The sequence below is a fragment of the Amblyomma americanum genome, chromosome 1, assembly GCF_052857255.1.
Source record: "Amblyomma americanum isolate KBUSLIRL-KWMA chromosome 1, ASM5285725v1, whole genome shotgun sequence".
Classification (NCBI taxonomy): Eukaryota; Metazoa; Arthropoda; class Arachnida; order Ixodida; family Ixodidae; genus Amblyomma; species Amblyomma americanum.
In genome coordinates, this window is record NC_135497.1 from 542,570,751 (window position 1) to 542,585,604 (window position 14,854).

The 14,854-nt window shown below is 45.1% G+C and overlaps 1 pseudogene; it reads left to right on the forward strand.

Moving 5' to 3' along the window:
• The first annotated feature begins 1,615 nt into the window (after positions 1 to 1,615).
• Positions 1,616 to 2,407, forward strand: LOC144129384 (uncharacterized; annotated as a pseudogene).
• The last annotated feature ends 12,447 nt before the right edge of the window (positions 2,408 to 14,854 follow it).

The window sequence follows — 14,854 nt, forward strand, 5'->3', positions numbered from 1 at the left end:
GCTTACAATTGCATCAACTCTAGCGTGGCATTACGGTGGAAAAAACTTTCATTGCTCTGACCTGCGTAGCACATATGATCAGGTGAGAGGCGCAGCGTAGACGGATACCTTCTGTGCAGCAGGCACTCAGGGCGACTGGGATATGCAGGTGATATTTGGATTTTGTTTACTTTTGCCTGTAGTAAATTAATATATTAGCAAATTCTGCTCGAATGTATTTAACTGCCAATTTTACCTACCTGTATTTTACCTACCTTTTCTGTGCAGAGAAAAGATGATATTGAAATAAACAATGCACGTGCATTGCTAATTCAGCTGTCACTGGGCATGGCATATGTGATTTGTGCATATCAGGTTAATTTGTCCACACATCTCTGTTAAACCTTATATGGGGCATTAGATTCCTTATTACTGTATAGCATAGCTGACAGTGTTGAACCATATAATATTCTTCTGAGATTAAGGTTGAGGGAAAGGCCTGTGAACAGTGAATTAAGTCATGTTTTATGTGAGCAGTTTGATGACTCTTCCAGGAGGAACCACTCTAACCCACAGCAAAGCTGTCAAGAGGCCAGAGCACTGTGACGGTCATGGCACATTCACTGAGACACCATACTTCAAAAGAAGGACGGGAAAGTTTGCTTACACTGCTTGAAGCCCACATGCCACAAGGGGCTGACTTCCTAAAGACAAAATATTTGTTCTTCAAGAATTTTGCATCCCTATTTGAGTCCAGGCGCGTAACACACATCTATTGCCCAAAGTGTTCTGAGTACTTGGATATACTTCCCTGTGCAAGTGCTGAAATACGTTGTGCTCAGTGCACTTTGGTGCATAAGGTTTCTGAGCTCTTGAAGACTGGGTCATTTTTTTTTATTCTAGACATTGAAGCTGAGATCAAGGAAGTGCTTTTAAGTGGCAAACTGATGCAGAAATGCAGTGGTCCTGTTTATGATGTTGGTGACATCACACGAAGTCCTGCATATTGTAGACTGCCATTGAAAGAGGATGATATCTCTGTTACGTGGAACACAGATGTTGTTTCACTGTTTGAGTCTTCAGGGCACAGTGTGTGGCCATTGTTATTACAAGTGAATGAGCTTTCATATAAAGACAGACTACAGAAACAGCTGCTGCTTGGTTTGTGGTTTGCTGTAGGCAAACCGATCATGAACACATATCTCAGGCCATTTGAAAAAAAAATGAACACCCTCTCAACGAAAGGCATTGCATGGACAACTAATGATGGCCTGAGCAAGGTGTGCAAAGCTTACCCAGGGCCATGCACGGTGGACATTGTCGCGCGGTGCATGGTAATGAACATGAGCCAGTTTGATGCAGGATATGGATGTGCGTCGTGCGAGCAAATGGGTGAAGTGGTCGATAAGGGCAAAGGGCATAGCCGTGTTTATCCAGTAGTGGAGCCTGGACCAAGGCCAAGTACTCAAGAAAGTTTACTAAGTCAAGCAGAACAGGCACAGAAGAAGGGGGGATCTCATCGGGGTATAAAGGGCCCTAGCGTTTTTTTTTCATGATGATTTTCAGCTTTCCAGATTCATTTGTTGTGGACTACATATACACTGTATGCAATGGGTTTGTGAGGACCACAACATGCATGTGGTTCAGCAGAAAATGCAATTTACAGTATCAACTTGGAAGCCGCATTCATGAGATAGATGAAAGATTGCATCAGCTGACTCCCATTTGGGAAATAACACGTCTACCACGATCACTTTCTGAAATGAAGTACTGGAAAGTTTCTGAGTGTAGAGATTGGTTACTATTTTTTTCTCCAGTTATTTTAAAATATGTTTTGCCAGGAAAATATTACAAAAATTGGACAAAGTTTGTGCAGGTCATGCACTTCTGTTTGCAGTCTTCTTTTCCTGTTGACAGGATCAGAGAAATCAAGAAACTGTTGACCGATTTTTTAAAAGAATATCAAGAACTATACGGAATCCAAAGCATGACATACAATGCTCACATTCTCCTTCACATGGTGGACCATGTCAAGCTGTGGAGACCGCTGTGGGGATTCTCAGCATTTCTATTTGAGGCAGTCAATGGCAAGCTTGTACGATTAGTGAAAGGAACACGGTATGCCCATTCAAAGATCACTGAGAAGTTTTCAATCTTGTAAAGTCTACCACGAATATTGTCTACGACGACAAATTGGCAGAACAATGAGCTTAGGCTATTTGTTCGTTCCCTACTGAAGGGCTACAATTTTAGGAAGGCCAAATTGCACAGTGGAAATATAGTTCTTTATGGAAAGGGACAAGTAGAACACGACAGCATACGGTACAAGAAGGCAACAGTTGGTGCATTTACTTACTGTGTTAGTTCACTGGACAAGTCACGCCGAAGAAATTCCTTTGTTCTTTTTCATGACAATGAATTTGGATAGTGACTGACATTCTAACTGCCAACAATGCGGGCTCTGACACTTTAGGAAATAATGTGCTGTTCAAAGTCCAAAAGCTGCATATTGTGAATGTCTTTCTAGGCTGTGGAGTTGGCTGCAGCTCCGTTCATTTTTTCACTGCTCCAGAAACAAGTGAACACTCCACAGTGAGAGCCTTGGAAGTGAGAAAATGCACAGGTCTCTGTTGCTCGGGGACCCTATCTCTGATGAATATATTTTGGAATCTGGCTAAGAAACATAGATTATATTTTATTTTAAGGCAAGGCCCATCGGATCTTCCAGCCGTGTAGCACTGTAGCCACCTAATTTGTCTTTTGTATGTATCTATATATACTGCGCAACCAGAGGCAGGTTGCATAGATGTGAGGGGAATTTTCACAGCTCATTTAGTGTCAGTACATCATAAATATACTTAATGTTAGTGATTTATTTTTGTTTCCATGTGACAAGTGTGTTTATCATGATTATTAAGTGTACGAAAGAGTTCAAGTTTCGTGCTTTCCACAAGTATTCTCACAGATAGCATAAGGCATTTGGGACCTTTAATTACTGCCAGAATGTCACATACTTCTACATTCCTGGAGCACAACATTGTGTTATCTAATGCTGCTACTCAGATTAATTTGTGAGCATATTAAATGCCCAAAAAGAACTCATTTTGCTAGTGGCTTGTGATTCATATGTATGCAATATGACATATATGATCACCTACCTGTATATACTAGTATCTTTTGTTGTTTGTAAATGCATTCAGCAGCCACTATTTGAACCTCATGAATTATATGTATGTGTTTTATTTGTTACACATCTCCATTGAAAGATTAGAAAACTGCCAGCCAGGTTATAGAACTGGTACCCATAATTATATCATGACTTATGTCATGACTTATATGAGGCTTACTTTGTTGCACATAACTGCATACCTGCGCATATTGTTTACATTGGTTAGCCAGATAGCTTATTTTGATTGTTCCCATACAGGTTTAATACTAATATGCTTCCTTGTTTGTGAACGTGCTGAAGAACTACTTTTTGCTCCTCATGAATTATGCATTTTTTATATTTTGCATATATGCCCTGAAAAATTACATGATTACATGTGTAGCTGTCATTCATACATATGTGTACTGAACATGTGCATTGTCTGATCAGTAGCATGACCATTATTCTTGCGTAAATCACATGGGGGAATTCCTAACAGGATTTTGAAGAACAACAACAAGGTTCAAAGACTAAGTTTTAGAAGCGTTTACTGTAGATGATCAACATATATGTTCAGATTTAAAGATGTCCTTTGAAACTAGGGTTATACTGACCTCATTCTAAAAAGCTACTTTTGAATTTAACTTTGGCTGCCTAAAAGATGTCCAGAATGGCTGTGTGTTGAGCTTCCATCCTTGGCTTTTGAAATGATATTGTCATGGAGTGAAAGAAAGCTTTTCTGGAGAAGTAGTGTGGATGAAGGGTCCAGCTACCCACATCAGGTTGTTTCTTGGGCATGTGAAAAGCTGCTTGGTCGAAGTCGCAGTCTGTGTGGAGAACACAACCAGCTAGATACCAGTTAGCGAAGAAGACTAGTGATTCATACGTGCACAGAGTTTCACTCTCTGACGAGTGTTATGGGAATATATGCCATGAAAGCGGTGTCTTTTGCACCAAAAAATAAATGAGTGTGTGTTATGTGCTGCAAAAAAGTAGCGCTGAGACAATGCAACTGATGAGCAGTGATTGCAGTGAAACGCGAATTGCTAAGTAGGTTATAACACCACTGTTGTTTACTTCCTGCTTTTATCTTGTTGTGATGCCTCCTTCAGACCAACCAGCAGGTCTGTTAATGTGTGCTTAAAGCATGTGTCGATAATATCAGGACTTCTTCAGATTAGGGGTGGCCATTCACCGCCACTGCTGCAACTGCAAGCCAATGTTTCACAAAACATCTTTTATGTAGGTGCACAAATAGGTTGATGCAGGAGATCCTGGTGGCATTCTACATTAATAGAATGTCCATAATCTCCTTAAGCTCTGTTTGCCTTTTCCATAAGGGAAATTGCTTATCTAGATTCCGATGATGGTGATGATGCATTTTTCTGGTACAAGGGCATCTGTGGCCGAAGAGCGCCATTGCGCAAGGTTGTTTTTTCTACTCAAGGTGGGGTCAAACACCCACTTTCCAAGCATTTCACCCTAAGTAAGCCGAGTACCAGGCAGGGAAAAGCTTGTACATATTTTTTCACTGGTGGGTACCTGGCGGCACGGGGAATCCAACCTAGCAACTACCGCATGCCAGTCGGATGCTCGAACGACTAGGCCACCACTGAGGTGCTTATCTAGATTCCACGAGGTCTGTGCATATTTAGTTTTTTTAGTTCCTTGCGGTTTCTGGAAATATGTTTTTGTTGCAGTTCTTTCCTCTTATAGAAGTATATGCTTTTCAAAATAAAATTTATTTGCAGTAAGCACTTGTACCAATGTCATTTTTCTCTGACCATGCATGTTCCATTTCAAAATTCTACTATGAATATCCACCAACTTGCACAGTTATCTTTCCTTTTATATGTGAACACGGCCCAAGTGTGTATACTGCCAACTGAATGTTGAAAAATGTTGAACTTCAGTCAGCCCAACAGAAATTTAAATGTTCCATGGAACAGTCTTGTTTCTTTTGTCATAATTTACAGCTTAACACAACTGATTAGTAACAGCTAAAATTATTTAAGATAGAATATTTCAGTAAACATGAGCAATTGCACTCATGGCCAGCCTTCTACTGTCAAAGAGGATATCGGAAAAAAAATTGCATCTGTGCTGATTCAACTGATGAAGTGAAAATGCAACAACCATTCCTTGCTGCCAGGTAGTAAATCGAACCTCTTTTAACTGGAGCTGCACTTTCCAACTGCTCTTGTTTTAATTCTGCACACTCGTCGCTTTAGTCAATGCACTGGAAATAGTTACAAGGATATCACGAAGCATCAACTGTACGATTGTATACTGTATGACACACAAAATAGTTGTCTCGTGTCAGTTTTTTAACGATGCACTTAGCACATTCAAGCTACATATAGCAATGCAATACCAACTATACGCTCCTTAATTGTTGTTTCATAACAGCAACTTCGTCAATGGCTAATTTGGTGTAAAGGGCCAATATGTACAACTAACGCTTTGATTTTTCTTAGCCATAACTACCAATGCAAGCTATATGCATGGACTTAAAGCATTAAATGAAATTGCTGTAACGAACTACCTTGCGTTGTGGTAATAGAATGTCTCTGCTAAACTTTGCTTTTCAAGCAGGCCTGCTTTGTTTCAAAATTCAAACTAATAATCTGAGCACTTTGATGCCTCTTTGCTCTGCATTCAATACTCTGCATTGATATGCTTTGCTGCTATCTAGTAACTTTCTGTTAACAAAAGTAAATACCAGGAAGTAAGAAAGCTTAACAACTTTGTATTAACAAGTGTTGATTAAAAAATCTGCTGTTATTTCGTGATCATCATTTGTATGCCTTAATTAGATGAATGCCCATAATATCAATAAAGTTGGAAGTTTTTGAACTTTCGGTGCACTCAGGCAATATTGTCACTGCCCTACGAGTAAATTGTGGTCTGGTATGTGATATAAAAGACTGTCACTGTATTCATTATGCACTAGCTTAATAATTTAGTGTAACAGTACAAGATGAAATATTGTTAATGCTGTTTTTTATATACTTGCCAGTGAATATGGGATAGGCTTGGCATCACTGAAATCAAATGGTATAAAAAAATTTGATTCCACTGTGGTAACAGATTGTTGTCACTGAAATTTGTTTTACACAGTGCTGCTTGAATTGCTTTGAGATGCATATTAACATTGTGTACCATTCTGGCACCTCTTTTTTCTGTGTCGAGATACTTCATTGCTTTGTAATAACGGTCTGTTAACAACAGTAGATACCAGGAAGTAAGGAAAGATTTACCAACTTTGTATAGACAGATGTCGATAAAAATTGCGCTGCGATACTCTAATTTGGTTATTTTTTGTATTCCTAAATTAGATTAATGCCTATCGTATGATTAGAGTGTGAGGTTTTTTAACTTAACTATATTCACTCATGTAATAGGTTATCACTGTTATGGTAATGAGTGGTCAGGTTTTGGTCATATTAAAATAGGCTACCTCTGTGGATTCAATATTTATGCAGCTTAATCAATGGTTAATTAACTGCAACAGGCAAAGTACATTATTGTTAATGCTGTTTGGTTTTATACCCACCAACGCATATGGGAATGCTTGGAGTAATTAATATCAAATGGTATAACAAAATTTGATTTCACTGCTGTAATGTATACAGCGTCATAGTTTTGAGGTGCAATTAAGCTTATCATTTGTTAGCATTTTGGCACGTCTTTATGTTGCGTTGAAATGCTTAATTGCTTTCTAGAAACCTTTTATTAGTGAAAGTAAATACCAAGAAGTAAAGAAATATTTTCCAACTTTGTATCAACAAATGAAAATAAAAAAACATCTGCTGTTATAATTTGGTTAATTCGTTTATATGCCAATTTGTTTATTGCCTGCTATATGACTGAAGTTGGAGGTTTTTTAAATTGTTCTTGCGCTTGGGTAATATGCTTACAGCTAGCTGCAACGAATTTCACCGTGCACTCGGGTAAGGTCATCTTTGTTACATGGTGAAGGCAGTTTTAATCATATTCAACAGCATGCACTTTTGGTCATTCATTTCTCTTGATATGACGAAATGCTTCAATATTTTCTAACACCATTTTATTAACAGAAGTATATACAAGGAAGTAACTTCTAGCAACCTTGCATTAACAAGTGTGCATAGAATGTAAAAGTTCGTTTCCAGTAACTTTCTATTAACAAAAGTATATACAAGGAAGTAAATTCTACCAACATTGTATTAGCAAGTGTGGATAGAATGTAAAAGTTTGTTTCTAGTAACTTTCTATCAAAAAAAGTACATACCAAGAAGTAAATTTCTACCAACTTTGTATTAACAATAGTTCATAGATTGTAAAAGTTGGTATAGTGTTGATAGAATGTTGATACAAATTATAATGAATGTTGATGGCAATTTTTGTAAGGGTCCCCGCGGCAGTGCTGTGATCCCTCGTGTCGGCCGTTGGGCCGTTTGCGAGAGAGAGTGGGCAGTCAACGCAAGGTGCGCCTGTCGGATGTCGCTGGACCCCTGGACAGGCTCGAGTATGCACTGGTCCGAACGGCAAAGGCCGGCCCGGACAAACAGTAGCGTACTCACTTTACGCTGTCTCCAAGGAGTCTCTCTCTCGGGGCCCCGCTCGGACGGTCGCGCGACGCGCGGCCACCCAAGCGGGTCCCGAATTCCCGCCAAAGGGCACCAATGGCAAAGGCCCTTGGAAAGCCGGGGCGGAGCTGCGGCCCAATGACAGTGATTAGTCACCCAGCTGTCTCTCCTTCGCCTGAGGCGAGAGAAAGGGAAAGAGGAGAACGACACGGGATGCCGGCAACCGCCGCGCAAAGGCAACGGCGGGAATCCCGGATTCCCACAATGTGGACCATTGTGATCCGTTACCTTCTTTTACTAGCATGCTTACTAGCAAGAATGCTGCTGTACTTTTTTCTTTTTTTCTGTTGTTCTGAATTTTTAAGGTATTCTTTGGTAACCTGCCTACTAGTAGTTACATAACTTTTATTTTCAAAGTTTCCTTTCTGTTGACCCCTGCTAGCAATTTCTCTTTATTGTTTTGAACTTTGTATTGTACTGATTGCCCACCTCCTATGTTCTCTTATTGAGACTAGCAGTATTGTAAACAAATAAATCAATTATATTTTCTCTTTATGGCAAAACCCCAAAGCAGGAGCATGTTTCATTAGGTAGCAGTTTCTGCGCGGTCTCTGTAAAACAAGGCCTTCTATAAAACCTGGTTCCCTTCTCGTTGCTGTCTTGAGAATGCTTTTGTTACAAAGGTGGAACATGCTTTCTCTTTGCAGGTTGATATCGGTGGTGCTGTGCTTGTTGATAAATCGGTGCTCGAGCTGTTGAACCATTCGAACAGCCGGCCTGGGAAATATGCCCGTGCGCTGCTCCGCGATCTGTTTTCGCCTGAGGAGCTGCAGGGTAGCTCTCTCTTCGGGCAGGAGAACACACGCACGCACTCGAAACACGGGGCTCTGGACCAAGCAAAGGTCTCGGCAGTAATTTGTAAGTGTCCTTTTCAGACATATCTTCATTTAGGCAGCCTTCTAAAATACTTTTTATAAATCCAAACTGCTCAATTAGAATTTAGAACTCTGTTGATGAGGGTCAAAAAAATTCAGTATCCTGGTTTGAAAGCACTTAGGATTTTTTTGCGAACAAAACAGGAATGCAAACTTGATGTGTACGGATAGTACTTTTTTAAACTGAACATGAGTACTGCAGCTGGCCCACTGAGTTGAATACGAATGGAATATTTGTGGCAATATTTGCTACTTTTGCAAATAATCGTACAAAATAGAAGAATAGTGTTAAGCATTGATGTGATAGTGGCGGCGCTGCAGTACGATGCAAACTTACGGAGTTAAAGCTATAGTTGTTAAATTACGCAGCACTGATTTCCATTAAGGGGCTGCTACAAGAGTTCATTATGTTAACTCCATGATGCGTGTGCAAAAATTATTTTCTTATTGATAACGGTGAAGAATAAACTAGAGCCACAGCTAAGAGCATGAGAGGGGCAAAAGCATATATGAGCCATGGCCTCCATGGCTGCTAAACTTGGCAAAGCCTTTCCGCGTTGTCGCATCATAGAGGCCATGTATGAGCATTACGAATGCTTCCACACGAAAGGCCCACGTAGTGGCACTAGACCCTTCATCGCGCAGATGTTGATCACCGGCAGGATGATATGCAGCATCAGTGTGTGCCTTGTTCTTTGAAAGAGCAGTCATCGAGGAAATATACTGCCGAGCCTTATTTGATCATTATGCCAAGTGTTCAAAACCTGTTCGAAAGTTCATAACCAATTCGATTCGGTTCGAATAATTTCCAAAATGCACTATTTGCCTCGTTCGATATTTTATAATAGTCCGCCGCGATGGCTCAGTAGTTATGGTGCTCGGCTGTTGACCCGAAAGACGCGGGTTCGATCCTGGCTGTGGCGGTATAATTTCGATGGAGCCGAAATTCTAGAAGCCCGTGTACTGTGCGACGTCAGTGCACGTTGAAGAACCCCTGGTGGTCGAAATTTCCGGATCTTCACTGCGGCGTCTTTCATAGCCTGACTCACTTTGGGACATTAAACCCCATAAACCAAACCAAATCAAACTGATTTTCTAATATTCGCGCGCACCTAACACAAAGCATATAGCAAGACCTCTCCAAATGGTATGTGGCCGCCGCGGTGGCTGAGTGGTTACGGCGCTCAGCTGCTGGCCTGAAAGACGCTGGTTCGATCTTGGCCGCAGCGGTCGAATTTAGATGGAGGCGAAATTCTAAAGGCCCGTGCACATATACTGTGCAATGTCGGTGCACATTAGAGAACTCCAGGTGGTCGAAATTTCCGGATTCGTTCACTGCGGCGTCTCTCATAACCTGTCTCGCTTTCGGATTTTAAACCCCTATAAACCATAAACTAAATGGTATGTAAGAAAAGAAAGGAATAGGAAAGAATGAAAATTGTCATGCATGTTGAAACAAAGCAGCTGCTGAATGCCTTAAAATTGCAGATTGCATGCATGCATACAAAAATACTGATCCCACTATTGTGACACGTATCAGTTAAAGGGGCCATGACAGCCTATTGTCACGTAGTGGTGACGGCAGTCGAAGCAGCGATGAAGACGGACGAAAGGGTCTTCTAAAAGTACTGTTTATTGGGCTGACTTGCACCCAAAATGGACTGAATCACTCGGCGGCGGCGAAGCGACAAGCGTGCTCGGCGGTCGTCGAACAGAATGCCCGCCGCTGTCGGCCGCGCTCAATTTAAAGCTGATATCCAACATTCGAGATAAAGGGCGCAAAGTTACTAGAACATTCCGGAACAACGTAGAATCAGCTTTGCCTGGCTGCGATCAATCGAGATAAATCTAGTCGCGTCTTGCGTCGCAAACAAAGCGATAAGGTGGTGTCGCGGCAGATTTGAAAAACGAACAAACACTGCAAATATTGGCGGCATTACTCCCCTCTCAAAGAAGCATCGACCCGATGCATTAAAACAAATAATGCGACTAGTAAGGGAAAAAAACGGATCTTGCGAAAATAGAGCATGCAAATGCAGCGGCCTTTAACGCGCATAATACGGCTTCAGACGGACTACATGGACAACTTCTGGTCGTACGCGACGTCGCTGGGATGCAGTCATTGCGTCAGGGATGACTTCATAATCCAGTTCACCCAGCCGACGAAGAACCTTGTACGGGCCGAAATAGCGGCGCAAAAGCTTTTCACTCAATCCACGGCGGCGAATGGGCGTCCACACCCAGACTTGGTCTCCTGGCTTGTATTCCGCGTTGCGTCTTCGTAGGTTGTAGCGTCTGGCGTCGGACCGCTGCTGATCTTTGATCCGTAATCGGGCAAGCCTTCGAGCTTCTTCTGCGCGTTGAAGGTAGGCGGCAACGTCGACGTTCTCTTCTTCTGTAACGTTGGGCAGCATGGCGTCTAGCGTGGTCGTGGCATCCCTGCCATGGACGAGCCTAAAAGGCGTCATCTGGGTGGTCTCCTGCACTGCGGTGTTGTAGGCGAAGACGACGTAAGGCAGGATGACATCCCAGGTTTTATGTTCGGCATCGACATACATAGCGAGCATATCGGCGATGGTTTTGTTCAGGCGCTCGGTCAGTCCGTTGGTCTGCGGATGGTATGCAGTTGTCCTCCGGTGGCTGGTTTGGCTGTAGCGCAGGATGGCTTGCGTGAGTTCCGCCGTAAATGCTGTTCCTCTGTCCGTGATGAGCACATCGGGGGCGCCGTGTCGAAGAAGAATGCACTCCACGAAAAATTTGGCCACTTCTGCTGCTGTTCCGTTCGGTAGGGCTTTCGCCTCGGCGTAGCGGGTCAGGTAGTCGGTCGCTATGATGATCCACTTATTTCCAGATGTTGACGTTGGAAAAAGGCCAAGCAAGTCCATGCCAATCTGCTGAAAGGGTCTTGCGGGAGGTTCAATGGGGTTCAGAAATCCTGCTGGTCGTGTGGGAGGAGTCTTTCGTCGCTGACAATCTCGGCATGTTTTCACATAGTGTGCGACATCGGCAGACAGTCGGGGCCAGTAATACTTGTCTTGAATGCGGCGGAGGGTGCGAGTAAACCCGAGATGTCCAGCTGTCGGCTCGTCGTGTGAAGCCTGTAGAACTTCTTCGCGGAGACAAGTGGGTACAACAAGGAGGTAGGCTGTTTTGTTCGCTGTAAAGTTCTTCTTCACAAGGACCTCATTCTGCACACAGAAAGAAGACAGTCCTCGCTTGAATGAAGCGGGGGGTGAAGAAACCTTGCCTTCCAGGTACTCGATGAGGCCTTTTAGGTTGGGGTCCGAGCGTTGCTGCTGAGCAAAAGAGCTTGCGCTGATGGGTCCCAGGAAGGCGTCCTCATCGTCGTCCAGCGGCGGTGCATCTACAGGGGCTCGTGAGAGGCAATCGGCGTCAGTGTGCTTGCGTCCGGACTTGTAAACGACGGTGACGTCAAACTCCTGGAGACGCAGACTCCATCGAGCGAGTCGGCCAGAGGGATCCTTCAAATTGGCAAGCCAGCAGAGCGCGTGGTGGTCGCTGACCACCTTGAACGGCCGTCCGTAGAGGTAGGGGCGGAATTTCGACGTAGCCCAGATGATGGCAAGGCACTCCTTCTCAGTGGTCGAATAGTTAGCCTCGGCCTTGGAAAGGGAACGGCTAGCGTATGCGATGACCTTCTCCAGCCCGTCACTTTTTTGAACGAGAACGGCGCCTAGTGCCACGCTGCTTGCGTCGGTGTGAACTTCAGTATCGGCGTTTTCATCAAAATGCGCAAGGATCGGTGGGGACTGTAAACGACGCTGAAGTTCCTTGAAGGCTTCTGCTTGCGGCGCTTCCCATTTAAACGGCACGTCTGCCTTCGTCAGTTGGGTCAGGGGCTCGGCGATGCGCGAAAAGTTTTTCACAAATCGTCGGTAATATGCGCATAGTCCGAGAAATCTGCGCACTGCTTTCTTATCGGCCGGCGGTTGAAACTGTTCAATAGCAGCTGTTTTCTGCGGGTCTGGGCGTACTCCTTCCTTGCTAACGATGTGGCCTAGAAACAGCAGCTCTTCGTAGGCAAAGTGGCATTTCTCTTCTTTCAAGGTTAGGCCAGACGACTTGATTGCGTCTAGTACTGTTCGAAGTCTTTTGAGGTGCTCTTCAAAGTTCGAGGCGAAGACAACGACGTCATCTAAATATACCAGAAAAATCTGCCACTTCAGGCCTGCCAGCACTGTATCCATTACTCGCTGAAACGTCGCTGGTGCGGAACAGAGACCAAATGGCATCACCTTGAACTCAAACAGCCCATCCGGAGTTATGAATGCTGTCTTCTCGCGATCTCTTTCGTCGACCTCAATTTGCCAGTAGCCGCTCTTGAGGTCCATCGATGAGAAATATTTGGCGTTGCAGAGGCGGTCCAGTGTGTCGTCGATGCGGGGGAGGGGGTAGACGTCCTTCTTTGTTATGTTGTTCAAGCGGCGGTAATCCACGCAGAATCGAAGTGCGCCGTCTTTCTTTCTCACTAGAACAACCGGTGCCGCCCATGGGCTGTTTGAAGGCTGGATGACGTCGTCGCGAAGCATTTCTTCGACTTGGACCCGGATGGCTTGTCGTTCTCGCGGAGACACACGGTAGGGGCTTTGACGGAGAGGTCGGACGTGTTGATCCGTTATAATGCGATGCTTGGCAATTGGCGTCTGTCGCACCTTCGGCGATGTCGAAAAGCACTCACTGTAGTTTTGAAGCAGATTGCGGATCTGGTCTTGTCTGTTCCGGTGCAGGGCTGGGTTGATGTCGAAGGTGGGCGAGTTCTCTTGGTCAGGCGGATCTTCTGCGGAGGGGTCGGAGAGGGCGAAGGAATCTCGTACGTCAGATATTTCGTCGTAGAAAGCAATCGTCGTTACTCTGTTAATATGCCGGTATTCTTCGCTGAAGTTAGTCAGCAGTACTTCGGCCTGGCCATTGCGGAAATGTGCGATGCCTCTTGCGACGCTGATTCCTCGGTCTAGTAGCAACTGCATGTTCCCCTCGATGATGGCTTCAGTGTTTATGGCTTTCGTGGCGCCTACGGTCACGATAACGCTTGAACGGGGTGGGACGCTCACTTCTTCCTCCAGGACACTTAGGGCAACGTGATTTTCCCGAGTTTTCATCGAAGCGATGGCTTCGTCCGTCGAAAGCGTGATCAGCTTGGATCGCAGGTCGATGATCGCCTGATGCTCATTAAGGAAATCCATACCCAAGATCACTTCGCGGGAGCATTGCGGTAGCACAACAAAGGTCGCAGGATAGGTATGTCCTTTGACAGTCACTCGCGCTGTGCATCGTCCTGAAGGCGTAATGAGGTGGCCCCCAGCGGTGCGAATTTGTGGGCCGTCCCAAGCCGTTGTGACTTTTCTGAGCTGCGCAGCGAATGTTCCATTCATCACCGAGTAATCGGCTCCTGTGTCGACTAGAGCGGTAACTTTCCGGCTGTCGATAGTCACTTCTAGGTCGGAGGTCCTGGCTCTTGCATTGCATGTCGCTCTCGGCGTCGGGTCACGGCTTCGTCGCGTATGCGAGTCACGGGTTGGGCGTGTGGTCGAAGCTCCTCTGGGTGGCGGCGTCGATTTCAAGGTAGCTTGCGTCGTGGTCGAGGTTCTCATTGTGTGCGGCGTCGGTGCAGCGAGTGTCGGTTCTTCATGCGGCGTCGCGGGTGCAGCGTCTTCATGGGGCGTGGTCGGTGGAGGATCTTCGGCGTTTAGCTCGTGAGCAACCTCACCTCCAGAGGTTGCTGCCTTTAGTTTCCCCTACGGGGGCTGGGCGACCTTCCTCGTACCGCGGCTGCGTAGCTGCGGTGTGGCGACGCAAAGCGCGAGGTTGACGGCGATGGTGAGCGCGAAAAGCGGTTCGGCGTGTACTCTTCTCGACGCAGGTACTCGTCGATTTCGTGCGGACGTTGTCCGAAGCGTGGTCGTGGGGCGTTAACGGCAAATCCTCGAAGACCGATACGTCGGTACGGGCAGTGACGAAGAATATGGCCGGCCTCACCGCAATGGAAGCACAACGGCCGGTTGTCGGAAGTCCTCCAGGCGTCGCATTTCCTGGGGCTTGAGTGTCGGTCATAGGCTGGGCGGGCGGGGGCTGGGAGGCGGCGTTGTGGAACGATTGGCTCATCTCGGGGAGGACGTGGGGGTTGTCGCTGGGGCTGAGCAGTACACACTGCAGCGGCGTAGGTCATGGCCTGGGGTTCTGTGGCCGTCGGTGTGCCAAGT